Consider the following 5600-nt stretch of genomic DNA (forward strand, 5'->3'; position numbering starts at 1 on the left):
TCCACTCATTGTCTCTTATTACCATATAATATTTGTATTCCAAAAGCATCCACAAGTCTCATAGCACCTTTACAAATGTGGGAAAATACACTTCTTCCCTAGAGATGTTTGTTATCTAATACTGTCAAAAAGCGATAGGAAAAAGAAGGCAGAGAGGGATATAATCACATTTACATACATGTATGTGTGTGTGTATGCAGACATACAGTTTTTATTAAAATCAACATGGCCAAATTTAAGCATTCAAAACTACCAAGACCAAACAATTATGTGATAGGAGGAGGATTCACATGTAGACTCATTTACTGAAACCTCTTAATTAATATTATTCAGATGAATACGTGCTACAGAGAATTTATATAAGGATAATAAAAAAAAATCAGAATGCCATGTGGGATGGTATGATGCACATATAATACAAAAATAGGTACTTCTATCCAGCAAATCTATAGCTCAAGAAAAAGTTAACAAAAATTTGGTTTATTTTCTAAACAATCAGATTTATTTAGTGAAAAATTCCTTTTAAGAATTTGGTTAATTTTAAAATAATTATTTAATTAACCATGCTACCGTCCATTAAGTATTTTCTGATTCTTTTGCCTGAGAGTGATGTCAAGACAATCAATGTTCTAAAGCCAATTAAATCTAATTATCTTTTAAATTCAAAATAATGTTGATATAGTCTAAGATACCCCTAAAATTTACACTCATTTGATTAGATGATCTTATAGAAGTTGATGCAGAGTTTTAATTGAACAAATTCTTCTTTCATTTATACCTAACACATTTATAGACTAACACATTTGACTTTAGTGGAGTCACTCCTATTTTTTCCTAACACAGATAAATATAGGAATGAGTCCTTTGACATTACAAATCCTAGATTAAATTAATAAAATAACACTACAGTTCTAATTTTTATTGAATATTAATTCCCCATTTAGGATCTTAAAATTGAGCCTACTTTATCTGAAATAAAAGCTTCCAAGACAACACAGAAATCCACAAATAAGCAGGGACTATTAAGTAAGAATATAGTGGTATTATCACCTCTGTATATGGTATTAAGAAAATTGTTATTCAAATATTATGTCCAGTCCTGATGATTACACTTCAGAAAAATACATTAACGATTTGGACACAATTTTTAAAAGTACAGGAATAATTTGCAGTTGGAAACTAGGCCCTGGAGAAAGGGACTAAAAAAGAATCTTGTTGAATTTCTCCAAGAGGCAGTGAAGAATTTTGGCTACAAATATGTACAAAAGGAATACACTTTTGATAGTAGACAGTGCTTTAGTGTACCAGGAAAACCACAAGATGTTCCAACGATTGGAAACTGATGGAACTCAACATAGTTGGAATGCTTCCCTAATTTATGCATTGGAGTATGAGGCATGGTGATGCTGTGAATTCTTTTTTGGCAGAGTATGAGGTGGACTACACTCTTTAGCAAGTCCAGTTTTTTAATTTAAAATAATTATTCAAGTCTGCACAGCTGAGTCTGGTCAGCGTAAGTCAGCAGAATCATTCTTTTGACATCCCTGCAGGAATATGAGGTATAAAGGCTCGTGGTATTGCACTTCTTAGTTGCTTTGAAAGCATCAGGGAAAAACAGTATTGTAAGTGGAGAATTCTATTGCTGCACTGGGGGTGCAATTACTCTGGATTTTGATGCAACACCTTCATTTCTTTTTCCTACTGGACTTCTGCAATATTCTCCTTTTAAAGTGTGCAGATCAAGGAGACATATTCCTCAACTGATCTACAGTGACGCAGGGCTGTTAAAGTTATTGCAGTGTTGATTTCAGCATCCTGAGAGATGGAGTCTCAGACTGCAGAAAAGTGAACCTAAAAGAAACAGGAGAGTTTTGCTTTCCCCCTTTCCTTTTTTTTTTCTTCTTTTATCTATTTCAAATAACATATGTAAAAGAAAAAAATAGGTGTCAGTGGGAAATTAGTGAGTGATCTGCAGATGATAGTTGTTTGTAAATGTAAAGGTAAGGATATTTCCATTTGCAGAATTTAAATACATTCCAAGTGGCACAGCCAGTACAGTGTCAAGTTTTTTGCCGCGATAAGGCTGGAGGCAGGAAGCCATGAGAGGTCAGGAAGGAAGCACTATCAGGCCTGAGAGAGGACCGAACAGCAAAGGGAGCAGCAGAGCCTCTTGTATTTAGGCTATGTAACAACTGCACTATTTTCCAAAGATAAACAGCTACAAAGTGCAAAATCCCAGCTACCATCCCTTTAAACTCACTGGGAAAAAAAAATAAATCCGTGTTTGCTGTGTTTCCCTCTTGCTTGTAGCAGCTTTATAAGGGGAAGAGGCAAGGAGGGGAAGGCAACAGGGAAAGTACTATTTCGCATAAACATTTCTTCTGGGATGCAGACCAGTTTGTTTATAGCAATTCAGTTTGACCCTGGGCACACCAAAGGAAATGACTTTAATACTGGGTTTGCTCCATCGTGCCAGAGCTGAATCCGAGTGGTTTAGCTTGCGCTGGTGTGTTTCCAAACATCACCTGCTTCCCAATAGACTGCCCCGTGGGAAAAAGGTCAGAGAGCAAGTTAAGGAGAAAGGGAAAGCTCTTACGAAGTTTGGCTTGTGAAAGAGCCACGTACAGTGAAAAGTCCAGGGTTGTTGCTCTGTATTACACTACCAAAGGTTTTCAAAGCTAAACTGGGCTGACGAGTGGTTTTCCCATCCCGTGAAATGAGGGGATTTACATTCTCTTCCTGTTCTATCTTGTGATGAAATAAATGCATTTTATGTTTTTCCTTTGAAAATGAGAGAGAGACAAACAGCAGAAGAGCCACTTGCCTGCTAGGGTGTTCATTGACTAGCCATTTTACCTCCTGAGGTTGAAGTTCTCGCTCTGCTGTTCACCTGTATTGGGGAGGCGAGGAGGTTGGAAGGAACCTGGCAATCTGACTTTTGGTAGTTTTGCAATGTTATCTCTAAAAAACAACTGATGCTGAAAGAGACCATCTTAGCGTAGCTGATACCTGGTAGCAGAGCCATGAAGGAGAGGATAGATCCAGACCAGAGCCAGTAATTATGATACTGAATAAGACAGTGCTAAGATTTGTCCTAGATCTCATTTATTCTTCTTACTGTCTTGTTCAGGGGATATCAGTAGCCTAGAGTGGGCTAGTGTCTTTCTTGGTCCCACTGTGGATTTCATAGGATATTGTATGTTCCTCTGATTTTAGAAGTCAGCATTAAAAAAACAAAAGGTGTTGTGTCCAAATATTCCCCAATAGCTCTAGAGTTTACTCTGCATCCTTAAAGTCAGTTAATGTAAAAATATATGGCCACATCCCAGCAATGCTATGACTTTCATGCACAGAGACTTCAATTTTGTTACTACTATTTTATGTACATATAGTTAGATGGAAGCCAAACAATTTACTATTGTACGAGGCTGTCTAAAACATAAAAGGTGTAATCCAGTGCCCACTAAATTTAATGAAAGCAGGATATCAAAAATAGCGCCAGCTCCAAAAAACTGTCTAAAAATACAATTACTCACAATGGTAAACTTGTGCACATGCTTTGGGATCTGGGCCCAGCTAGGTGCATGGGAACTCATTCCCAATTAACAGTTGGGATTGCTGAACTGCCCTCCTGTAAGTTATGGAATAACAACGAAGAAGCTTATCTAATCTACAGCAAAAGTGAGAACTGTAGACTGGTTATTACAATTCTTTTTCTATAGGAAAAGCAGTGTCATTAGCGAAGAGAAAAGCAAAGAACATAAATCTAACCTGTCTCCTTAATTTTTTAATTTTTTTTTTTTTTTCCCCAACCATGGGACTATAATTAATTTCCTGTTTTCTGGGGCCTCTTTTAGAGCAACTCAAACGAAGCCTTTCCTTGAGTAAGAGATTCATGACAAGGAAATATGGAAATATTTGAACTTTTCGGATAGACCATGCAGAGTCCCAACCTTCTTGAGAAGGCTGCACACTTTGGGCAATTTGCTTCTTCCATTGAATCCAGCGGTATCATAGACAGCTGGATTGTTCACTGTCAATCTAGTTTTCAAAGCAGGGCAATGCAGGGGAAGGGAAATAGCTTTTTCTGAGGAGGTTACAACTGAGCAAAGCAGAGAACACAAGTCAGACAACATATAGAAGGAGAGGAAGATTTTGTTGCATATGCTTGGGTTTAGTAGGTTTTGGTATTTGTTTTTGACAACAAATTGGTATTTTCACTAGGATTTCACTGATAGCATTAAATTTGAGAAACTATCTGGAGAACTATTTGGGTTTAAAAAAATAAATTTAATTTGAAAATAAAGAAAATTCCACAGATTGGAGCAAAATGACAGAACACAAGGTATTATTGAGACAAATAATAGAAGTGGGGAGTGTGAAGCTGGAATGCACTGCTGGAGGCAAAGGAGGTATCCCTGTTGTGATGTCTGTGAAGTGTGGCTGTCCAACAGTGGCTATAGGCGATGTACCAAAACTATGACTGACCATATAAAACATTATTGCTTATTTGCCTTGTCTCCCATACATTGATGCTGCATTCTTTAAGACAGAGGCTCTCTTTTATTATGTTTATATAGATCTTAGTGCCTTACAGTTACTCAGCAATATAAATAAGCAAATATTAAAAAAAAAGAGGTACCTGAAGACTGCTTTTATAATTCATATCTATCATTGCAATATTAAACTGGAACAGCAAAAAGATCCAAGAGGTGAACAAGGAAAACAATTTTAGTTATCATTTTTGAGTTATCAGAAAGACATCAGAGGCAATTTAAATGACTTTTTTATTTCAGGAGTGTAGTCAACATTCATTATTTTATGCATTTTTAAAGCCCCAGCTCCCAAATCTCAGACATCACAATTTTTAAAAAGTTTTCAAAACTCATAGTTGCTGAGTGGAACAAAAACATGAGTATGAACAGCTCAGAAGCCTTAATAAAAGAAACTCGATGATTTGTTATTTCTGAAGTTTCATGAATTCAAATCCATTTTCTGGACCTAGGAGGTCGGACATCCTGACTTGTGTTTTGAAAGGATCAGACCACCAATAAGTGCTTTTTTTGAAGCAGTACCTGACTTTCAGAAGGTGAACCCAGATTAGAAACCTCAAAATTCAAGAGGGTTTGGATGGAGAGGTTTTCCTTGAAATAATAGTTATGTTATGAAGGAGGTACCCAAACCAGGAAAATTGATATCTGAAAATGTGAAGTGAATAGACCTACATTCAACAAGAACTATGAATACCTTGACAGCACCCTAAATAATGGGTTTGGTCTGTGCCAAAACTGAACTTATGATAAAATTAAAACTCCAGCAAAACTTTAATTTCCCTGTGGAGGAAGAGGCCTGGGCATTTCTTAATGAGCATGAATGTGTTTGTCCACATGCCTTGTCGAAACACAGAAGATAAATTCCTTTCTGAGTCCCTTCTCAGGCTGACACATTTGCCTTTGTATGCTTCCTCTGTTCAGTTAGAAAGCAAAAACGTGTTTAATCAGAAAAAAGTCCTGGCCAGCCCAACAGGAATGTAAAGAAAAACTCAGTAATCAAGAAGACTGAAAATGCAACTCAAACACTAAAATTTCATTCCTTCTAAA

This window comes from Egretta garzetta, unplaced genomic scaffold (assembly GCF_000687185.1).
Source record: "Egretta garzetta isolate BGI_Z169 unplaced genomic scaffold, ASM68718v1 scaffold36, whole genome shotgun sequence".
Taxonomy (NCBI): Eukaryota; Metazoa; Chordata; class Aves; order Pelecaniformes; family Ardeidae; genus Egretta; species Egretta garzetta.